The sequence below is a fragment of the Hemiscyllium ocellatum genome, chromosome 33, assembly GCF_020745735.1.
Source record: "Hemiscyllium ocellatum isolate sHemOce1 chromosome 33, sHemOce1.pat.X.cur, whole genome shotgun sequence".
Classification (NCBI taxonomy): domain Eukaryota; kingdom Metazoa; phylum Chordata; class Chondrichthyes; order Orectolobiformes; family Hemiscylliidae; genus Hemiscyllium; species Hemiscyllium ocellatum.
In genome coordinates, this window is record NC_083433.1 from 27,759,840 (window position 1) to 27,784,925 (window position 25,086).

General features: G+C 52.1%; 1 protein-coding gene across 1 annotated transcript in view; it reads right to left on the minus strand.

Moving 5' to 3' along the window:
* Positions 1 to 25,086, minus strand: part of LOC132831131 (beta-1,4-mannosyl-glycoprotein 4-beta-N-acetylglucosaminyltransferase-like) — a 195,265-nt gene that overhangs the window by 161,509 nt on the left and 8,670 nt on the right. The window lies entirely within an intron of this gene.

Below are 25,086 nucleotides of genomic sequence, written 5' to 3' on the forward strand. Positions count from 1 at the left end.
GGGGGAGAGGGATGAGTGGGGGTGTGGGGGGAGGGATGATGAGGGGAGGAGGAAGGGATGATGAGTGAAGGGGGAAGGGATGATGGGGGGGGGGATGATGGGGGAGGGGGAAGGGATGATTGGGGGAGGAGGAAGAAATGGAGGGAGGGGAGGAATGATGGGGGAGGTGAGGGTGATGGAGGGAGGGGTGAGGGATGATGGGGAGGGACGGAATGATGAGGGGAAGGGAGGGATGATGGGGGAGTGGGGAGGGATGATGGGGGGGGGGAAGGGATGATGGGGGAGGGGAAGGGGAGGGATGGGGAGGGGGGGGATGATGGAGGGGAGTGGGAGGGGGAAGGGATGATGGGGGATGGATGATGGGGGAGGGGGAGGGATGATGGGGAGGGGACGGGGAAGGGATGATGGAGGGAAGTGGGAGGGGGAAGGGATGATGGGGGATGGATGATGGGGGAGGGGAGGGATGATGGGGAGGGGAGGGGAAGGGATGATGGGGGTTGGATGATGGGGGAAGGGGAGGAATGATGGGAGGAGGGATGATGGGGAGGGGACGGGGAAGGGATGATGGGGAGGAGGGTTGATGGGGGGAGGGGAGTGATGATGGGAGAGGGGGGAGAGAAGGATGATGAATGGAGGAGGAAGGGATGATGGGGGAGGGGAGTCATTATGGGGGAGGGGAGGGATGATGGGGGGTGAGGGGAGGGATGATGGGGGGGAGGGATGATGTGGGGAGGGATGATGTGGGGAGGGATGATGGAGGGATGGGGAGGGATGATGGGGGAGGATGATGGAGGGGGGAGGGATGATGGAGGGAGGGATGATGGGTGGAGGGATGATGGGGGAGGGGGAGGGATGATGGGGAGGGGAGGAATGATGGGGAGGGGGAGGGGAAGGATCATGGGGAGGGGAGAGGGGAGGGGACAGGGATGATGGGGTAGGGGAGGGGGAAGGGATTATGGGGAGAGGAGGGGGAAGGGATGATGGGGAGTGGGAAGGGATGATGGGGGAGGGGAGAGGGGAGGGATGATGGGGAGGGGAGGGGCGAGGGGAGGGATAATGGGGAGGGGAGTGGGAGGGGGAAGGGATGATGGGGGATAGATGATGGGGGGGACGGGGAAGGGATGATGGGGGGAGGAAAGCGATGATGGGGGAGGGGAGGAATGATGGGGAGGGGGAGGGATGATGGGTGGAGCGGAGTGATGATGGGGGGAGGGTGAAGGGACGATGAGGGAGAGGAGGGATGATGGGAGGGGGGAGGGAGGGGAAGATGAGGGGAGGAGGAAGGGATGATGGGGGGAGGGGAAGGGATGATGGGGGAGGGGAGTCATTATGGGGGGGTGGGATGATGGGGGGTGGGGGGGCGGGATGATGGGGGGAGGGATGATGGAGGAAGGGGGATGGATGATGGGGGCGGGATGATGGGGGGGATGATGGGGGAGGGGGAGGGATGATGGGTGGAGGGATGATGGGGGGGGGGAGGGATGATGGGGGAGGGATGATGGAGGAAGGGGGATGGATGATGGGGGCGGGATGATGGGGGGGATGATGGGGGAGGGGGAGGGATGATGGGTGGAGGGATGATGGGGAGGGGGGAGGGATGATGGGGGAGGGATGATGGGGAGGGGAGGAATGATGGGAAGGGAGGAGGGGGGAGAAAAGGGATGATGGGGGAGGGGGAACAGATGATGGGGGAGGGGAGGAATGATGGGGGTAGGAAAGGGATGATGGGGGGAGGGGAAGGGATGATGGGGAGGGGGAAGGGATGATTGGGGGAGGAGGAAGAAATGGAGGGAGGGGAGGAATGATGGGGGAGGTGAGGGATGATGGGGGGAGGGGTAAGGGATGATGGGGAGGGGGAAGGGATAATGGGGGGAGGGGAGTCATTATGGGGGGAGGGGAGGGATGATGAGGGGAGGGGAGAGATGATGAGGGGAGGAATGATGAGGGGAGGGAGAAGGGATGATGAGTGGAGGGGGAAGGGATGATGGGGGGAGGAAAGGGATAATGTGGGAGGGGGAAGGGATGATGGAGGGGGTAGAACGATGGGGTTGGGGAACAGATGATGGGGGGAGGGGGAAGGGATGATGGGGAGGGGAGGGATGATGGGGGAGGGATGGAATGATGGGGGGGGGAGGGATGATGGGGGAGGGGGAAGGGATGATAGGGGGAGGGGGAAAGGGAAGGAATGATGGGAGGGGAGGGATGATGGGGAGGGGAGGGATAATGGGTGGGAGGGGAGGGGAGGGGAAGGGAGGGATGGTGAGGGGAGGGGAGGGATGATGGAGGGTAGGGGAAGGGAGGGATGATGGGAAGGGAGGGGAGGGATGATGGGGGAAGAAAGTGGGGGGAGGGAAGATGGGGAGGAGAGAGATGGTGAGGGGAGGGATGATGGGGAGGGGGAAGGGATGATGGGGGAGGGGAGGGATAATGGGGGGAGGGGGAAGGGATGATGAGTGGAGGGGGGAAGGGATGATGGGGGGGAGGAAAGGGATAATGTGGGAGGGGGAAGGGATGATGGAGGAGTAGAACAATGGGGTTGGGGAACAGATGATGGGGGGAGGGGGAAGGGATGATGGGGGAGGGGAGGGATGATGGGGGAGGGACGGAATGATGGGGGGGGAGGGATGATGGGGGAGGGGGAAGGGATGATAGGGGGGGGGGGAAGGGAAGGAATGATGGGAGGGGAGGGATGATGGGGAGGGGAGGGATAATGGGTGGGAGGGGAGGGGAGGGGAAGGGAGGGATAATGGCGGAAGGGAGGGATGGTGAGGGGAGGGGAGGGATGATGGAGGGTAGGGGAAGGGAGGGATGATGGGAAGGGAGGGGAGGGATGATGGGGAAGAAAGTGGGGGGAGGGAAGATGGGGGAGGAGAGCGATGGTGAGGGGAGGGATGTTGGGGAGGGGGAGGGATGATGGGGAGGGATAAGGGATGATGGGGGAGGGGAGGGATAATGGGGGAGGGGGAAGGGATGATGGGGGAGGGGGAAGGGATGATGGGGGGAGGGGGAAGGGATGATGGGGGGAGGGGGAAGGGATGATGGGGAGGGGGAAGGGGTGATGGGGGAGGGGGAAGGGATGATGGGGGGAGGGATAATGGGGGAAGGGATGATGGGGAGGGGAGGGATGATGTGGGGAGGGGAGGGATGATGTGGGGTGGGGAGGGATGATGGGGTGAGGGGAGGAGAAGGATGATGGAGGGGAGGGGAGGGATGATGGGGGAGGGGAGGGATGATTGGGGAGGGGGAAGGGATGATGGGGGAGGGGGAAGGGATGATGGGGGAGGGGAGGGATGATGAGGGGAGGAGGAAGGGATGGGATGATGGGGTGGATGAGAGGAATGGGGAGACGGATGGGGATGATGGGAGAGGGATGGGGGGATAGGGATGGGGAGGGAGATGACGGGGAGAGGGATGGTGGGGAGAGGGGTGGGGGGGGCAAGAGGGATGGGGAGAGGGATGGGGGAGAGGGATGGGCAGGAGATCAATGGGTGGAGAGGGATGGGGGATGGGTGAGAGAGATGGGGGATGGGTGGGGGGGGGGTGGAGAGGATGGGGGAGATGAAGGGGGAGATGATGGGGAGAGTGAGGTGGGGAGGATGGGGAGAGTGAGGGTGGGGTGGATGGGGGGAGAGTGAGGGGGAGGATGGGGGAAACTGAGGGTGGGGTGGATGGGGGAGACAGGGTGGGGAAGATGGGGGAGAGTGAGGGGTGGAAGATGGGTGGGGAGATTGAGGGGGGAGTGATGGGGGAGGATGGGGGTAGTGAAGGGGGGAGGATGGGGGCAAGTAAAGGGGAGAATGGGGGTAGTGAGGGGGAGTGAACGGGCAGGATGGGGTGAGTGAGGTGGGAGGATGGGGGAGTGAGGGAGGGGATGAGGATGACTGAGGGGGATGAGAGGGAGGATCGGGGAGACTGAGGGGGAGGATGGGGAGAGTGAGTGTGGGGAGGATGGGGGAGAGTGAGGGGGGTAATGGGAGAGAGTGAGGGGACTGATGGGTGTTCTTGGAGAAATGTGTTCCTTCACACAGGAGTTTCCTCCAAGTCAGTTTCTTCTGAAGATGGTTCTCCCATGGGTTGACATGTGATTTGTATTTCTGAGCAAGTTAAAAATCTTACAACACCAGGTTATTGTCCAACAGGTTTACTTAGAGGTAGAGGAGAGCAGCAGTCCAAAAGCTAGTGTTTCCAAATATAAACCTGTTGGACTATAACCTGGTGTTTTGTCCACCCCAGTCCAACACCGGTATCTCTATGTCTTGTATTTCTCAAGGGAAGCCTTCAGGGAATCGGTGCCTGTTCTGAGTTGGATAAAAATAATTTGCTTTGGTAGTCAGAACTTAGGCATTCTAAGCGTGTGGCCGACTGAGCAGAGTTAGTTTCAAATGATCATGGGCTCGACGGTGGTGCTATTAGCTGCTTCAAGGAGACTGATGTTCGCACGTGTGTCTTCCCTGCTGATGTGGAGAATCCTTCTCAAACAACATTGATGGCGCTTCTCAAGAGTCTTGAGTTGGATTCTGTATGTAGTCTGAGTTTTGAGGTCATATAGAAAAGTTGAAGGATGACTGATTTGGGTGCCAGGGATCTTGGATCGATCGGCGCGGATGTCAAACATTCTCGTCCTTTGGTGGCAAAGGCAGTGCTTGCAGATTGGATGCAACCGAAAAGAAAACTTTAGATAGGGTATGTTAGTGAAATAGGTTGAAGAAGTGTTTGACTGGTGACAGTTGATGATGGTTGCCTGATATTCTAGTGGATGAAAGGATGGTTGGCACATTTTGGTGGCAGTTGATGACGGTTGCCTGATATTCTAGTGGTTAAAGGGGATGGTTGGCACAGTGCTGCAGTGTCATGGCAGCACACTACTCTCTAGCCAAAGTATTTGGACCCTGTTGACCTGGTCATATCCCAATGTCCATCTTTCATCAGGAAAATATTAATATATTTCAGCCCTTGGGGCTAGAGATCTCGCGTGTTGATCATTTATTCAAAGTTTTCTGATCAATGAATCGAGGGCAGAAACCCACATGTCAAGATCGCCAGCTTGCACTTTTCCATCATTTTAGCTCAAGGTCACATTTTGCTTTTTTTCATTTGTTAGGCTTCACCAAACACTGGCCCAGTGGAGAGGGTACAACCTGCCATCTAGTTGAATTAGGAATGTAACCAGTGTACCTGAATGAGGAAAGAGTGTGACATTCCTCAGGACTCTTCCTGTGTTTTATTTTACATAGAAAAAGAAATTTCCCTGCTGAGATGGTCTTAAAACTTGCCTGCCAATGCCATGAGAATTTTCTACTTATTCTGAACAATACAATTGAACAAAGAGGATGAGATCAATTAAAGATTCTTGGGGCCAGACGGGAAAGCTCCTTTGCTCAATAATTTAGCTCTGACTGGATAGGGAACAGAGGATCAAACAAGGGAATCCTTCAGACTGGACAGAGGAGAGAGGCACTGAAAGGGGTGAAAATCCCAGGACGGTGAAAGACGATGCGCTATGGTCACACTCACTTTTCTGTTTGTTGTGATTTTGCTATGGGTTGTTACCTGTGGTGATCCGAGTGGAACTTGGGTAGGGAAGTTGTGGAAACTTGGCACTGCTTTATGAGGTATCTGGTATAAGGACAATGGAGGTGGATCTGTAGTTTGAACAGATAGATGGAGCATTTTTCTAATGGGTATGATGCCAACGGCTCTGAATGACAGCTCTTGGTCTGTCATTACTAGCTAACATGGGCATTGGAACGGGAAGTTGGCTGTTCAATGGTTTGCTGGGAATCAGATTGTGGAATTGGAAATAGGCTCATGGATATGATAAGCTTGGAGAAGGCTTCACAGGAGACTAAAGGAAAACTGAGAAGGATGATGGGCATTGAGAAGCTGTGGTGCATGTAGGGGATGGTAGCCAGTGACGACTGGAGGTCTGCAGGGGCCAGTGTTTGGCCCATAACTATTCAAATTATACTTTGATGATCTGGATAAAGGGACGAAGGGCACTGTTGTTAAGTTTGCAGATGACTCAAAGATAGATGGAGGAGATGGTGTTGGGGAAGCAGGGAGGTCGCAGAAGGACTTACACAAGCTAGGAGAATGGGCAAGGAAGTGGCAGATGGAATACAATATTGGAAATTGTGTGGTTACGCACTTTGGTGGAGAGAATACAGGTACACACTATTTTCTAAATGGGAAAGGCTTCGGAAATCTAAAGCTCAAAGGAAGTTTGGAGTCCGGGTTCAGGATTCTCTTAAGGTAAATGTGCAAGTTCAGTTGGCAGTTAAGAAGGCAAATGCAACATTATCATTCATTCCAAGAGGGCTACAATACAAAAACAGGGCCGTATGGCTGAGGCGGTGTAAGGCTCTGGTCAGACTGCATTTGAAATATTGTAAGCTGTTTTGGGCCCCATACCTAAGGAAGGATGTGCTGGCATTGGAGTCCAGAGGAGGCTTACAAGAATGATCCCAGGTATGAAGGGCTTGTCATGTGAGGAGCAATTGAAGACTGTGGGTCTGTACTCGATGGAGTTAAGAGGGATGGGGTCGATCTAATTGAAATGGACAGAAAACCTGTGTCATCCTTTTCCATTGTGAAGACTGACACAGCATATTTATTGAGGACTGTGTCCATGTCTTTTCCCACACACAGATTGCCTTTTGTCCCATCAATGTTTTCTCATACACTCTCTTTGTTTTCCTTATTTTCTTCATATTGAATATTGGGTTTTTAACTCCCCCCCCCACCCTTGTTGGGCTTTGTACATATTGGCTTAAACAAAGTTCTCATGGGTACAATTTAGGAATTTAGACTTCCCCTTACACAATAAAACAATCCCAGTAAATATCTGAGTATTTAAAATTCCACACTATCACTGCCTTATTATTCTCACACTGCTTGAAAAGTTGGTTGTATATTCGATCCTCTACCTCCCCAACTGTGTCTGTGTATGGGAACTGGGGGCGGGTTGGGGGACGGGAACTGGGGCGGGTTGGGGGATGGGTACTGGGGCGGGTTGGGGGATGGGTACTGGGGCGGGTTGGGGGATGTGAACTGGGGCAGGTTGGGGGACGGGAACTGGGGCGGGTTGGGGGATGTGAACTGGGGCAGGTTGGGGGACGGGAACTGGGGCGGGTTGGGGGATGGGAACTGGGGCAGGTTGGGGGATGGGTACTGGGGCGGGTTGGGGGATGGGTACTGGGGTGGGTTGGGGGACGGGAACTGGGGCGGGTTGGGGGATGTGAACTGGGGCAGGTTGGGGGACGGGAACTGGGGCGGGTTGGGGGATGGGAACTGGGGCAGGTTGGGGGACGGGAACTGGGGCGGATTGGGGGAACGGGAACTGGGGCGGGTTGGAGGACGGGAACTGGGGCGGATTGGGGGAACGGGAACTGGGGCGGGTTGGAGGACGGGAACTGGGGCGGGTTGGGGGACGGGAACTGGGGCGGGTTGGGGGACGGGAACTGGGGCGGGTTGGGGGACGGGAACTGGGGTGGGTTGGGGGATGGGAACTGGGGGCGGGTTGGGGAACGGGAAGTGGGGCGGGTTGGGGAACGGGAAGTGGGGCGGGTTGGGGGATGGGAACTGGGGTGGGTTGGGGAACGGGAACTGGGGCGGGTTGGGGGACGGGAACTGGGGCGGGTTGGGGGACGGGAACTGGGGCGGGTTGGGGGACGGGAACTGGGGCGGGTTGGGGGACGGGAACTGGGGCGGGTTGGGGGATGGGAACTGGGGTGGGTTGGGGAACGGGAACTGGGGCGGGTTGGGGGACGGGAACTGGGGCGGGTTGGGGGACGGGAACTGGGGCGGGTTGGGGGACGGGAACTGGGGCGGGTTGGGGGACGGGAACTGGGGCGGGTTGGGGGACGGGAACTGGGGCGGGTTGGGGGACGGGAACTGGGGCGGGTTGGGGGAACGGGAACTGGGGCGGGTTGGAGGACGGGAACTGGGGGCGGGTTGGGGGATGGGAACTGGGGCGGGTTGGGGGACGGGAACTGGGGCGGGTTGGGGGACGGGAACTGGGGCGGGTTGGGGGACGGGAACTGGGGCGGGTTGGGGGACAGGAACTGGGGCGGGTTGGGGGACGGGAACTGGGGCGGGTTGGGGGACGGGAACTGGGGCGGGTTGGGGGAACGGGAACTGGGGCGGGTTGGGGGACGGGAACTGGGGGCGGGTTGGGGGATGGGAACTGGGGCGGGTTGGAGGACGGGAACTGGGGCGGGTTGGGGGAACGGGAACTGGGGCGGGTTGGGGGACGGGAACTGGGGCGGGTTGGGGGACGGGAACTGGGGCGGGTTGGGGGACGGGAACTGGGGCGGGTTGGGGGACGGGAACTGGGGGCGGGTTGGGGGACGGGAACTGGGGCGGGTTGGGGGACGGGAACTGGGGGCGGGTTGGGGGATGGGAACTGGGGGCGGGTTGGGGACGGGAACTGGGGCGGGTTGGGGGACGGGAACTGGGGGCGGGTTGGGGGATGGGAACTGGGGCGGGTTGGGGACGGGAACTGGGGCGGGTTGGGGGACGGGAACTGGGGGCGGGTTGGGGGATGGGAACTGGGGGCGGGTTGGGGACGGGAACTGGGGCGGGTTGGGGGACGGGAACTGGGGGCGGGTTGGGGGATGGGAACTGGGGCGGGTTGGGGACGGGAACTGGGGCGGGTTGGGGGACGGGAACTGGGGCGGGTTGGGGGACGGGAACTGGGGCGGGTTGGGGGACGGGAACTGGGGCGGGTTGGGGGAACGGGAACTGGGGCGGGTTGGGGGACGGGAACTGGGGGCGGGTTGGGGGATGGGAACTGGGGGCGGGTTGGGGACGGGAACTGGGGCGGGTTGGGGGACGGGAACTGGGGCGGGTTGGGGGACGGGGATGGGCCTTATTTGAAATGTTGAGAGTGTGGTGCTGGAAAAGCACAGCCAGTCAGGCAGCATCTGAGGAGCAGGAGAATTATCGTTTCGAGCATAAGCTCTTCATTAGGGATGAGAGTTGTGAGCCAAGGGGGTGGAGAGATAAATGGGCGGGGGCTGGGGGGAAGGTAGCTGGGAAAGCGGTAGGTCAATGAAGATGGGGGTTAATGGTGATAGATTGGAGAGGAGAGTGGAGCGCATTGGTGGGAAGGAAAATAGACAAGTAGGTCAGTTCAAGAGGATGGTGCTGAGTTGGAAGGTTGGATCTTGGATAAGGTGGGGGGAGGGGAAATAGGGAAACTGGTGAAATACACATTGATACTATGGGGTTGGAGGGTTCTGAGGCGGAAGATGAGGCGTTCTTCCTCCAGGCGTCAGGTGGTGATGGAGGAGGCCCAGGATCTGTGTGTCCTCGACGAGGGGGGATTTGAAATGTTGGGCCACGGGGCGGTGTGGTTGGTTGGTGTCCCGGAGATGTTCCCTAAAGCACTAGGAGGCGCCCAGTATCCCCAATGTAGGGGAGACCGTATCAGAAGCAACGGATACAATAAATGATATTGGTGGATGTGCAGGTAAAACTTTAATAGATGTGGAAGGCTCCTTTGGGGCCTTGAATGGAGGTGAGGGAGGAGGTGTGGGTGCAGGGTTTGTAATTCCTGCGGTGGCAGAGGAGGGTGCCAGGACGGGAGGGTGGGTTGGTGGGTGGGGGAGGTGTGTGGACCTGACAGGTAGTCACTGAGGGAATGGTCTTTATGGAAAGTGGATAGGGATGAGGAGGGAAATGTATCCCTGGTGTGGGGTCCATTTGGAGGTGGCGGAAATATCGGAGGATGATGCGTTGTATCCAAAGGTTGGTAAGGTGGAAGGTGAGCACCAGGGGCGTTCTGTCCTTGTTACGGTTGGAGGGTTGGGGTTCAAAGCTGGAGGGGCGGGATGTGGATGAGATGCACTGGAGGGCATCATCAACCACATGGGAGGGAAATTGTGGTCTCTAAAGAAGGAGGTCATCTGGTGTGTTCTGGTGGAATTCCTCCTCCTGGGAGCAGATATGGCGGAAGCAGAGGATTTGGGAATAAGAGATAGCATTTTTACAGGAGGCAGGGTGGGAGGAGATGTAGTCCAGGTAGCTGTGGGAGTCAGTGAGTTTGTAGAAGATATCAGTGTTGAGTTGGTCACCATTGCTGGAGATAGAGAGGTCCAGGAAGGAGAGGGGGTGTCTGAGATGGTCCAGGTGAATGGAATGTGTTGGTGAAGTTGATGAAGGTCAACCTCCTCAACGAGGTGGCGCCAATGCAGTCATCAGTGTAGCGGAGGGAGAGGTGGGGAGTGGGGCCGGTGTAATTACAGAAGATGGACTGTTCTATGTAGCCAACAAAGAGACAGGCATAGCTGGGGCCCATACGGGTGCTCATGGCTACCCCTTTGGACTGGAGAAAGTGGGAGGATTTGAAGGAGAAATTGTTAAGGGTGAGGACCAGTTCAGCCAAACGAATGAGAGTGTCGGTGGAAGGGTACTGTTGGGGACGTTGGGAGAGGAAGAAGCAGAGGGCTTGGAGGCCCTGGTCATGGTGGATGGAGGTGTAGAGGGATTGGATGTCCCATGGTGAAGGTGAGGCATTGGCAAAGAAAACAAAAGTCTTAGAGGAGGTGGAGGGCGTGGACGGTGTCCCAAATGTATGTGGGGAGTTCCTGGATGTGGTATGTGGAGATGAGTTCGGTTGGGCAGAAGCAGGTCGAGATGATGAATCGGCCGGGGTGGTCAGGCTTGTGATTCCTGGGAGGGAGCTAAGACTTTTGAAGTGTGGTATGCTCGTAACATTATCCTTCATAGCCTCTCCGTCCAGGGCCTTGTTTATAAGTACTGTATTGTGACTTCTCTCTGTTGTCAATCGAACATTTATTTGGAATCAGCAGTGACCCAGAATCAGAGACCAGGCTCCATGGACAGTTTCAGTTTTACTCAGCAGCTATGAGGATGACCAGTGTCAGAGGCCTGTATGAAGGCACACATCATTGAGGTTCTGAAAGACAAGTGAATGTAAATTTCACACACTTCAACCGGTTCCCCATAGAGTCAAAAGCAGCACCTCCCTCCCCCCACAGCTGACATCTACCATGTGCAATCCTCTTGCTCCTCTCCAGCTTTACAGCTCAGTACAGCCAGGGCACAGCGCATTATCCTGCAACCCCCACTGTAACATCCTCATATACCGCACATCCCCCACTGTAACATCCTCATACACCGCACACCCCCCACTGTAACATCCTCATATACCGCACATCCCTCACTGTAACATCCTCATATACCGCACATCCCCCACTGAAACATCCTCATATACCGCACATCCCCCACCGTAACATCCTCATATACCGCACACCCCCCACTGTAACATCCTCATATACCGCACATCCCCCACTGTAACATCCTCATATACCGCACATCCCCCACTGTAACATCCTCATATACCACACCCCCCCCACTGTAACATCCTCATATACCGCACATCCCCCACTGTAACATCCTCATATACCGCACATCCCCCACTGTAACATCCTCATATACCGCACCCCCCCCACTGTAACATCCTCATATACCGCACATCCCCCACTGAAACATCCTCATATACCGCACACCCCCCACTGTAACATCCTCATATACCGCACATCCCCCACTGTAACATCCTCATATACCGCACATCCCCACTGTAACATCCTCATATACCGCACACCCCCCACTGTAACATCCTCATATACCGCACATCCCCCACTGTAACATCCTCATATACCGCACACCCCCCACTGAAACATCCTCATATACCGCACATCCCCCACTGAAACATCCTCATATACCGCACATCCCCCACTGAAACATCCTCATATACCGCACATCCCCCGCTGAAACAGACCGATAAATCCCATCCCTCCCACTGCAATACACTGATATACCCCACAGCCCCCCACTGTAATGCTCTGATAAACACCACACCCCTCACTGTAACATGTTGATATACACCACACCCCTCACTGTAACACACTGATATACTCCACACCCCTCAGTGTAACAGATAAACTCCACACCTCATTATAATGCTGTAATATACCCCACGCCCCTCAGTGTAACCCTCCGATATATCACATACCCCTCAATGCAATACTATTATACATCTACACACTCCTCAATGCAACACACTGATACATCCCACACTCCTCACTGTAACACCTTGATACATCCCACACTCCTCACTGTAACACCCTGATATATCCCACATTCCTCACTGTAACTGTCTGATATACTACACACCCCTCACTGCAACACTCTGATATACCCCACACTCCTCACTGCAACACTCTGATACACCCCACACTCACTGTAGCATATTGATATATCCCAAACGTCTCACTGTATCCTCATCCCACACTGTAACACACTGATGTACCCCACAACCCTCACTTTAACACACTGATATCCACAACCCCCACTGTAACACATTGATATACCCCATGTCCCTCATTGTAACACTCTGACATACCCCATACCCCTCACTGTAACTCACTGATATACCCCACATCCCTCACTGTAACTCACTGATGTATCTCACAACCCTTACTGTAACACACTGATATAGCTTACATCCCTCACTGTGACACCCGAATATATCCCACACCCCTCATTGTAACAAACTAATATAACTCCCATCCCTCATTGTAACACACTGATATCTCTCACAACCCTCACTGTAACACACTGATATCCCCCACAACCCTCCCTGTAACACACTGATAACCACCACATCCCTCACTGTAAAACACTGATATACCCCTCACTGTAACACCCTAATATACCCCACACCCTTCACTGTAACAGATACACTCCACACCTCTCATTATAATGCTGTAATATACACCACACCCCTCAGCGTAACGCTCCGATATATCACATACCCCTCAATGCAACACTATTATGCATCCCACACCCCTCACTGCAACACTCGGATACACACCACACTCCTCTCACTGTAACACCTTGATATATCCCACATTCCTCACTGTAACACTGATATACCCGACACCCTTCACTATAACACAGTGATATATCCCACACCTGTAAGTGTAACCCTCTGATTTAGCCCATATCATTCACTATAATGCTCTGATATACCTAACATCCCACACTCCTCACTGTAACTGTCTGATATACTACACACACCTCACTGCAACACTCTGATACACCCCACACCCCTCACTGTAACACCCTGATACATCCACACTCCTCACTGTAACATATTGATGGACCACATATGCCTCACTGTAACACTGATATACACCACACACCTCACTACAACACATTGATGATAACCCACAGCCCCCATTATAATGCTCTGATATTTCCCACAACTCTCTCTGCAACACTCTGCTACACCCCACAAACCTCACTGTAACACATTGATATACCCCACACCTGTAAGTGTAACCCTCTGATTTAGCCCATATCACTCACTATAACGCTCTGATATACCTAACATCCCTCACTCTAACATACTGACATTTCACACACGTCTCACTGTAATACTCTGATATTCCCCACACTTTTCCGTATAACATATTGTTATTCCCCACACCCCTCACTGTAACACTCTAATATACCCCATACCTCTCACTCTAACAAACTGATATAACCCACAGCCCTCACTGTAATAACACTGACATAACCCACAGGCTTCACTGTGACACAATGACATAACCCACATCCCTCACCATAATGCTCTAATGTATCTCACACTCCTCAGTGTAACACCCTGATACATCCCACCCTCCTCACTGTAACACCCTGATACACCCACACTCCTCACTGTAACATCCTGATATCCCCCACACCCCTCACTGTAACACCCTGATAAACGCACACTCCTCAATGTAACACCCTGATACACCCACACTCTTCACTGTAACATCCTGATACATCCCAAACTCCTCACTGTAACACATTGATGGATCACAAATGCCTCACTGTAACACTGATATACACCACTCACCTCACTACAATAATTGATGATAACCCACAGCCCCATTACAATGCTCTGATCTTCCCTTCAACTCTCTCTGTAACACACTGGTATACCCCACAAACATCGCTGCAACACTCTGATATAATCCGCACCTCGAACTGTAACACTCTGATATATCCCACAGCCTCACTTCAACACACTGATACACCCCACATCCCACACTGTAACAAAGTGAATTGACTCCACAACCCTCGCTCAAACAATCTGATTCTACACCATACCCCTCACTGAAACACCCTGATATAATCCACGCCACTCACTGTAACATCCTGATATACTCCACAGTCTTCATTTTAACACACTGACATACCCCAGACCCTTCACTGTAACACTCTGATATGCCCCACACGGAGATATCCCATTCCTCTCACTAGAGCATTCTGAAAGACCTCACAGCCACACTGATAAACCTCACACCTGTCACTGTAACACTGATATACCCGACAGCCCTCACTGTAACATCCTGATATACCTGACAGCCCTCACTGTAACACTGATATACCCGACAGCCCTCACTGTAACATCCTTATATACCAGACAGCCCTGACTGTAACATACTGATATACCTGACAGCCCTCACTGTAACACTGATATAGCCAACAGCCCTCACCTTAACATCCTGATATAACCGACAGCCCTTACTGTAACGTCCTGATATACCGATAGCCCTCACTGTAACACTGATATAACCAACAGCCCTCACCTTAACATCCTGATATAACCGAAAGCCCTCACTGTAACGCTGATATACCTGACAGCCCTCACTGTAACGCTGATATACCCGACAGCCCTCACTGTAACACCCTGATAGAGCCGACAGCCCTGACTGTAACATCCTGATATACCCGAGAAACCTCACTGTAACACTGATATCCCCGACTGCCCTGACTGTAACATGCTGATATACCCGATAGCCCTCAATGTAACATCCTGATATACCAGACAGCCCTCACTGTAACATCCTGATATACCTGACAGCCCTCACTATAATGTCCTGATATACCCAACAGCCCTCACTGTAACATCCTGATATACCCGACAGCCCTCACTGTAACATCCTGATATCCCCGACAGCCCTCACTGTAACATCCTGAAATACCCGACAGCCCTCACTGTAACGCTGATATACTCGACATCCCTCACTGTAACATCCTGATGTACCCGACATCCCTCACTCTAACATCCAGATATACCCTACAGACCTCACTGTAACATCCTAATATACCCGACATCCCTCACTGTAACATCCTGATGTACCCGACATCCCTCACTCTAACATCCAGATATACCCGACAGCCCTCAATCTAACATCCTGATATACCCGACAATCCACACTGTAACATCCTGATATACCCGATAGCCCTCACTGTAACATCCTGATATACCTGATAGCCCTCAATGTAACATCCTGATATACCAGACAGCCCTCACTGGAACGCTGATATATCCGACAGCCCTCACTGTAACATCCTGATGTACACGACAGCCCTCACTGTAACACCCTGATATACCCGACAGCCCTCACTCTAACATCCTGATATACCCGACGGCCCTCACTGTAATGCTGATATACTTGACAGCCCTCACTCTAACATCCTGATATACCCGACAACCCCCATTCTAACATCCTGATATACCCGACAGCCCTCACTGTAGCATCCTGATATAACCGATAGCCCTCACTGCAACGCTGATATACTTGACAGCCCTCACTGTAACATCCTGATGTACCCGACAGTCCTCACTGTAACATCCTGATATACCCGATAGCCCTCACTGTAACATCCTGATGTACCCGACAGCCCTCACTGTAACATCCTGATATACCCGATAGCCCTCACTGTAACATCCTGATGTACACGACAGCGCTCAGTCTAACATCCTAATATACCCGACGTCCCTCACTGTAACGCTGATATACCCGACAATCCTCACTGTAACATCCTGATATACTTGACAGCCCTCACTGTAACACCCTGATATACGCGATAGCCCTCAGTGTAACATCCTGATATACCCGACAGCCCTCACTATAACATCCGGACACACCTGACAGCTCTCACTGTAACGCTGATATACACAACAGCCCTCACTGTAACATCCTGATATACCCGACAGCCCTCACTGTAACACCCTGATGTACACGACAGTCCTCACTGTACCATCCTGATATACCTGATAACCCTCACTGTAACATCCTGATGTACACGACAGTCCTCACTGTACCATCCTGATATACCTGATAACCCTCACTGTAACATCCTGATGTACACGACAGCGCTCAGTCTAACGTCCTTATATACCCGACCGCCCTCACTGTAACGCTGATATACCCAACACCCCACAGTGTAACATCCTGATATAACCGACAGCCCTCATTGTAACACTGTTATAACTGACAGCTCTCAGTGTAACATCCTGATATAACCTGACAGCCCACACTGTAACGCTGATATACCCGACAGCCCTCAGTCTACCATCCTGATATACCCGACAGCCCTCACTGTAACATCCTGGTATACCCAACAGACCTCGCTGTACCATCCTGATATAACCGATAGCCCTCACTGCAACGCTGATATACTTGACAGCCCTCACTGTAACACCCTGATGTACCTGACAGCCCTCACTGTAACATCCTGATATACTCGACAGCCGTCACTGTAACGCTGATGAAGCCGACAGTCCTCACTGTAACACTGATACACTCGACAGCCCTCACTGTGAACATCCTGATATACACGACATCCCTCACTGTAACGCTGATATTCCTGACAGCCCTCACTGTAACATCCTGATATACCCGACAGTGCTCAATGTAACACTGATACACCGACAGCCTTCACTGTGACACTAATATACTCGACAACCCTCACTGTAACATTGGTGTACCCGACAGCCCTCACTGTAACACCCTGATATATCCGATAGCCCTCACTGTAACATCCTGATGTACACGACAGTCCTCACTGTACCATCCTGATATAACCGATAGCCCTCACTGCAACGCTGATATACTTGACAGCCCTCACTGTAACATCCTGGTATACCCAACAGCCCTCACTTTACCATCCTGATATACCCGATAGCCCTCACTGTAACATCCTGATATACCCGACAATCCTCACTGTAACATCCTGATATACCCGATAGCCCTCACTGTAACATCCTGATATACCTGATAGCCCTCAATGTAACATCCTGATATACCAGACAGCCCTCACTGGAACGCTGATATACCCGACAGCCCTCACTGGAACATCTTGATATACCCGACAGACCTCACTGTCATGCAGATACACTCGACAGCCCTCAATGTAACATCCTGATATACTCGACAGCCCTCACTGTAATGTTGGTATATCCCACAGCCCTCACTGTAACATCCTGATATACCCGATAGCCCTCACTGTAACATCCTGATGTACACGACAGCGCTCAGTCTAACATCCTGATATACCCGACAGCCCTCACTGTAACATCCTGATGTACACGACAGTGCTCAGTCTAACATCCTGATATACCCAACAGCCCTCACTGTAACATCCTGATGTACACGACAGTCCTCACTGTACCATCCTGATATACCCGACAGCCCTCACTGTAACACCCTGATATACCCGACAGCCCTCACTGTAACATCCTGATATACCCAACAGCCCTCATTGTAACGCTGATATACTTGACAGCCCTCACTCTAACATCCTGATATACCCGACAGCCCTCACTGTAACATCCTGATATAACCGATAGCCCTCACTGCAACGCTGATATACCCGACAGCCCTCACTGTAACATCCTGATATACCCGACAGCCCTCACTGTAACATTTTGATGTACCCAACAGTCCTCACTGTAACACTGATACACTCGACAGCCCTCACTGTGAACATCCTGATATACACGACATCCCTCACTGTAACTCCCGAAATACCCGACATCCCTCACTGTAACGTTGGTATATCCGACAGCCCTCACTGTAACATCCTGATATACCCGATAGCCCTCACTGTAACATCCTGATGTACACGACAGCGCTCAGTCTAACATCCTGATATACCCGACATCCCTCACTGTAACACTGATACACCCGACAGCCCTCATTGTAACATTGTGATATACCCAAGAGCACTCACTGTAACACTGATATTCCTGACAGACCTCACAGTAACATCCTGATATACTTGACAGCCCTCACTGTAACACCCTGATATACGCGATAGCCCTCACTGTAACATCCTGATATACCCGACAGCCCACATTGTAACGCTGATATACCCGACAATCCTCACTGTAACATCCTGATATACTTGACAGCCGTCACTGTAACACCCTGATATACGCGATAGCCCTCACTGTAACATCCTGATATACCCGACAGCCCACACTGTAACGCTGATATACCCGACAATCCTCACTGTAACATCCTGATATACTTGACAGCCCTCACTGTAACACCCTGATATACCCGACAGCCCTCACTATAACATCCGGACACACCTGACAGCTCTCACTGTAACGCTGATATACACAACAGCCCTCACTGTAACATCCTGATATACCCGACAGCCCTCACTGTAACATCCTGGTATACCCAACAGACCTCGCTGTACCATCCTGATATAACCGATAGCCCTCACTGCAACGCTGATATACTTGACAGCCCTCACTGTAACACCCTGATGTACCTGACAGCCCTCACTGTAACATCCTGATATACTCGACAGCCGTCACTGTAACGCTGATGAAGCCGACAGTCCTCACTGTAACACTGATGCACTCGACAGCCCTCACTGTGAACATCCTGATATACACGACATCCCTCACTGTAACGCTGATATTCCTGACAGCCCTCACTGTAACATCCTGATATACCCGACAGTGCTCAATGTAACACTGATACACCGACAGCCTTCACTGTGACACTAATATACTCGACAACCCTCACTGTAACATTGGTGTACCCGACAGCCCTCACTGTAACACCCTGATATATCCGATAGCCCTCACTGTAACATCCTGATGTACACGACAGTCCTCACTGTACCATCCTGATATAACCGATAGCCCTCACTGCAACGCTGATATACTTGACAGCCCTCACTGTAACATCCTGGTATACCCAACAGCCCTCACTTTACCATCCTGATATACCCGATAGCCCTCACTGTAACATCCTGATATACCCGACAATCCTCACTGTAACATCCTGATATACCCGATAGCCCTCACTGTAACATCCTGATATACCTGATAGCCCTCAATGTAACATCCTGATATACCAGACAGCCCTCACTGGAACGCTGATATACCCGACAGCCCTCACTGGAACATCTTGATATACTCGACAGCCCTCACTGTAATGTTGGTATATCCCACAGCCCTCACTGTAACATCCTGATATACCCGATAGCCCTCACTGTAACATCCTGATGTACACGACAGCGCTCAGTCTAACATCCTGATATACCCGACAGCCCTCACTGTAACATCCTGATGTACACGACAGTGCTCAGTCTAACATCCTGATATACCCAACAGCCCTCACTGTAACATCCTGATGTACACGACAGTCCTCACTGTACCATCCTGATATACCCGACAGCCCTCACTGTAACACCCTGATATACCCGACAGCCCTCACTGTAACATCCTGATATACCCAACAGCCCTCATTGTAACGCTGATACACTTGACAGCCCTCACTCTAACATCCTGATATACCCGACAGCCCTCACTGTAACATCCTGATATACCCGACAGCCCTCACTGTAACATCCTGATGTACCCAACAGTCCTCACTGTAACACTGATACACTCGACAGCCCTCACTGTGAACATCCTGATATACACGACATCCCTCACTGTAACTCCCGAAATACCCGACATCCCTCACTGTAACATTGGTATATCCGACAGCCCTCACTGTAACATCCTGATATACCCGATAGCCCTCACTGTAACATCCTGATGTACACGACAGCGCTCAGTCTAACATCCTGATATACCCGACATCCCTCACTGTAACACTGATACACCCGACAGCCCTCATTGTAACATTGTGATATACCCAAGAGCACTCACTGTAACACTGATATTCCTGACAGACCTCACAGTAACATCCTGATATACTTGACAGCCCTCACTGTAACACCCTGATATACGCGATAGCCCTCACTGTAACATCCTGATATACCCGACAGCCCACACTGTAACGCTGATATACCCGACAATCCTCACTGTAACATCCTGATATACTTGACAGCCCTCACTGTAACACCCTGATATACCCGATAGCCCCCACTGTAACATCCTGATGTACCCGACAGCCCTCACTGTAACATCCTGATATACTCGACAGCCGTCACTGTAACGCTGATATACCCGACAGCCGTCACTGTAACATCCTGGTATACCCAACAGACCTCACTGTACCATCCTGATATAACCGATAGCCCTCACTGCAACGCTGATATACTTGACAGCCCTCACTGTAACACCCTGATATACCCGATAGCCCTCACTGTAACATCCTGATGTACCCGACAGCCCTCACTGTAACATCCTGATATACTCGACAGCCGTCACTGTAACACTGATGAAGCCAACAGTCCTCACTGTAACACTGATACACTCGACAGGCCTCACTGTGAACATCCTGATAAACACGACATCCCTCACTGTAACGCTGATATTCCTGACAGCCCTCACTGTAACATCCTGATATTCCCGACAGTGCTCACTGTAACACTGATACACTGACAGCCTTCACTGTAACATCCTGATATACCCGATAGCCCTCACTGTAACATCCTGATGTACACGACAGCGCTCAGTCTAACATCCTGATATACCCGACATCCCTCACTGTAACACTGATACACCGACAGCCTTCACTGTGACACTAATATACTCGACAACCCTCACTGTAACATTGGTGTACCCGACAGCCCTCACTGAAACATCCTAATATACCCGACAGCCCTCACTGCAACGCTGATATACTTGACAGCCCTCACTGTAACACTCTGATATATCCGATAGCCCTCACTGTAACATCCTGATGTACACGACAGTCCTCACTGTACCATCCTGATATAACCGATAGCCCTCATTGCAACGCTGATATACTTGACAGCCCTCACTGTAACATCCTGATATACCCGACAGCCCTCACTGTAACATCCTGGTATACCCGACAGCCCTCATTGTAACATCCTGATAAAACCGACAGCCCTCACTGTAACATCCGGATACACCTGACAGCTCTCACTGTTACGCTGATATACCCGACAGCCCTCACTGTAACATCCTGATATACCCGACAGCCCACACTGAAACGCTGATATACCCGACAGCCCTCACTGTAACATCCTGATATAACCGACAGCCCTCACTGTAACACTGATATACCCGACAGCCCTCACTGTAACATCCTGATATACCGACAGCCCTCACTGTAACATCCTGATATACCCGACAGCCCTCAATGTAACATCCTGATATACCTGACAGCCCTCACTGCAACGCTCATATACTTGACAGCCCTCACTATAACACCCGGATATACCCGACAGCCCTCACTGTAACACCCGGATACACCTGACAGCCCTCACTGTAACATCCTTATATACCCGACAGCCCTCACTGTAACATCCTGATATACACGACAGCCCTCATTGTAACGCTGATACACCAACAGCCCTCACTGTAACATCCTGATATACCCGACAGCCCTCACTGTAACACCCGGATATACCCGACAGCCCTCACTGTAACATCCTTATATACCCGACAGCCCTCACTGTAACATCCTGATATACACGACAGCCCTCACTGTAACATCCTTATATACCCGACAGCCCTCACTGTAACATCCTGATATACACGACAGCCCTCACTGTAACATCCTGATATACACGACAGCCCTCATTGTAACGCTGATACACCAACAGCCCTCACTGTAACATCCTGATATACCCGACAGCCCTCACTGTAACACCCGGATATACCCGACAGCCCTCACTGTAACATCCTTATATACCCGACAGCCCTCACTGTAACATCCTGATATACACGACAGCCCTCATTGTAACGCTGATACACCAACAGCCCTCATTGTAACATCCTGATATACCCGACAGCCCTCACTGTAACATCCTGATATACCCGATAGCCCTCACTGTAACATCCTGATATACACGACAGCCCTCATTGTAACATCCTGATATACCCGACAGCCCTCACTGTAACATCCTGATATACCCGATAGCCCTCACTGTAACATCCTGATATACCCGACAGCCCTCACTGTAACATCCTGATATACCCAACAGCCCTCACAGTAACATCCTGATATACCTGACAGCCCTCACTGAAACATTCCGATATACCCAACAGCCCTCACTGAAACACTGATATACCCGACAGCCCTCACTCTAACATCCTGATATACCCAACAACCCTCACAGTAACATCCTGATATACCTGACAGCCCTCACTCTAACATCCTGATGTACCTGACAACCCTCACTCTAACATCCTTATATTCCCAACAGCCCTCACTCTCACATCCTGATATACCTGACAGCCCTCACTCTCACATCCTGATATACCCGACAGCCCTCACTATAACACCCTGATATACCCGATAGCCCTCACTATAACATCTTGATATACCCGACAGCCCTCAGTGTAATACTGATATACCCGACTACCCTGACTGTAACATCCTGATATACCCGACAGCCCTCACTGTAACATCCTGATATACCGGACTGTCCTCACGGGAACATCCTGACATCCCAACAGCCCTTACTGTAACATCCTGGTATACCTGACAGCCCTCAGTGTAATATCCTGATATACCCGACAGCCCTCATTTAACATCCTGGTATACCCAACAGCCCTCGCTGTACCATCCTGATATAACCGATAGCCCTCACTGCAACGCTGATATACCCGACAGCCCTCACTGTAACATCGTAATATAACCGACAGCCCTCACTGTAACATCCTGATATACCCGACAGCCCTCACTGTAACATCCTTATATACCCGACAGCCCTCACTGTAACATCCTGATATACACGACAGCCCTCATTGTAATGCTGATACACCAACAGCCCTCACTGTAACATCCTGATATACCCGACAGCCCTCACTCTAACATCCTGACATACCCGACAGCCCTCACTGTAACATCCTGATATACCCAACAGCCCTCACTGTAACATCCTGATATACACGACAGCCCTCATTGTAACATCCTGATATACCCGACAGCCCTCACTGTAACATCCTGATATACTCGATAGCCCTCACTGTAACATCCTTTTATACACGACAGCCCTCATTGTAACATCCTGATATACCCGACAGCCCTCACTGTAACATCCTGATATACCCGATAGCCCTCACTGTAACATCCTGATATACCCGACAGCCCTCACTGTAACATCCTGATATACCCAACAGCCCTCACAGTAACATCCTGATATACCTGACAGCCCTCACTGAAACATTCCGATATACCCAACAGCCCTCACTGAAACACTGATATACCCGACAGCCCTCACTCTAACATCCTGATATACCCAACAACCCTCACAGTAACATCCTGATATACCTGACAGCCCTCACTCTAACATCCTGATGTACCTGACAACCCTCACTCTAACATCCTTATATTCCCAACAGCCCTCACTCTCACATCCTGATATACCCGACAGCCCTCAGTGTAATACTGATATACCCGACAGCCCTCACTGTAACGTTGGTATATCCGACAGCCCTCACTGTAACATCCTGATGTACCCGATAGCCCTCACTGTAACATCCTGATGTACATGACAGCGCTCAGTCTAACATTCTGATATACCCGACAGCCCTCACTGTAACATCCTGATAAAAACGACAGCCCTCACTGTAACATCCGGATACACCTGACAGCTCTCACTGTTACGCTGATATACCCGACAGCCCTCACTGTAACATCCTGATATACCCGACAGCCCTCACTGTAACATCCTGATATACCCGACAGCCCACACTGAAACGCTGATATACCCGACAGCCCTCAATGTAACATCCTGATATACCCGACAGCCCTCACTGTAACATCCTGATATACCCGACAGCCCTCAATGTAACATCCTGAAATACCTGACAGCCCTCACTGCAACGCTAATATACTTGACAGCCCTCACTGTAACACCCTGATATACCCGACAGCCCTCACTGTAACACCCGGATACACCTGACAGCTCTCACTGTAATGCTGATATACCCGACTACCCTGACTGTAACATCCTGATATACCCGACAGCCCTCACTGTAACATCCTGATATACCGGACTGTCCTCACGGGAACATCCTGACATCCCAACAGCCCTTACTGTAACATCCTGGTATACCCGACAGCCCTCAGTGTAATATCCTGATATACCCGACAGCCCTCATTTAACATCCTGGTATACCCAACAGCCCTCGCTGTACCATCCTGATATAACCGATAGCCCTCACTGCAACGCTGATATACCCGACAGCCCTCACTGTAACATCGTAATATAACCGACAGCCCTCACTGTAACACTGATATACCCGACAGCCCTCACTGTAACATCCTGATATACCCGACAGCCCTCACTGTAACACCCTGATATACCCGACAGCCCTCACTGTAACACCCGGATACACCTGACAGCTCTCACTGTAATGCTGATATACCCGACTGCCCTGACTGTAACATCCTGATATACCCGACAGCCCTCACTGTAACATCCTGATATACCGGACTGTCCTCACGGGAACATCCTGACATCCCAACAGCCCTTACTGTAACATCCTGGTATACCCGACAGCCCTCAGTGTAATATCCTGATATAACCGATAGCCCTCACTGCAACGCTGATATACTTGACAGCCCTCACTGTAACATCCTGATATACCCGATAGCCCTCACTGTAACACTGATATACCCGACAGCCCTCACTGTAACATCCTGATATAACCGACAGCCCTCACTGTAACACTGATATACCCGACAGCCCTCACTGTAACATCCTGATATACCCGACAGCCCTCACAGTAACACTGATATACCCGACAGCCCTCACTGT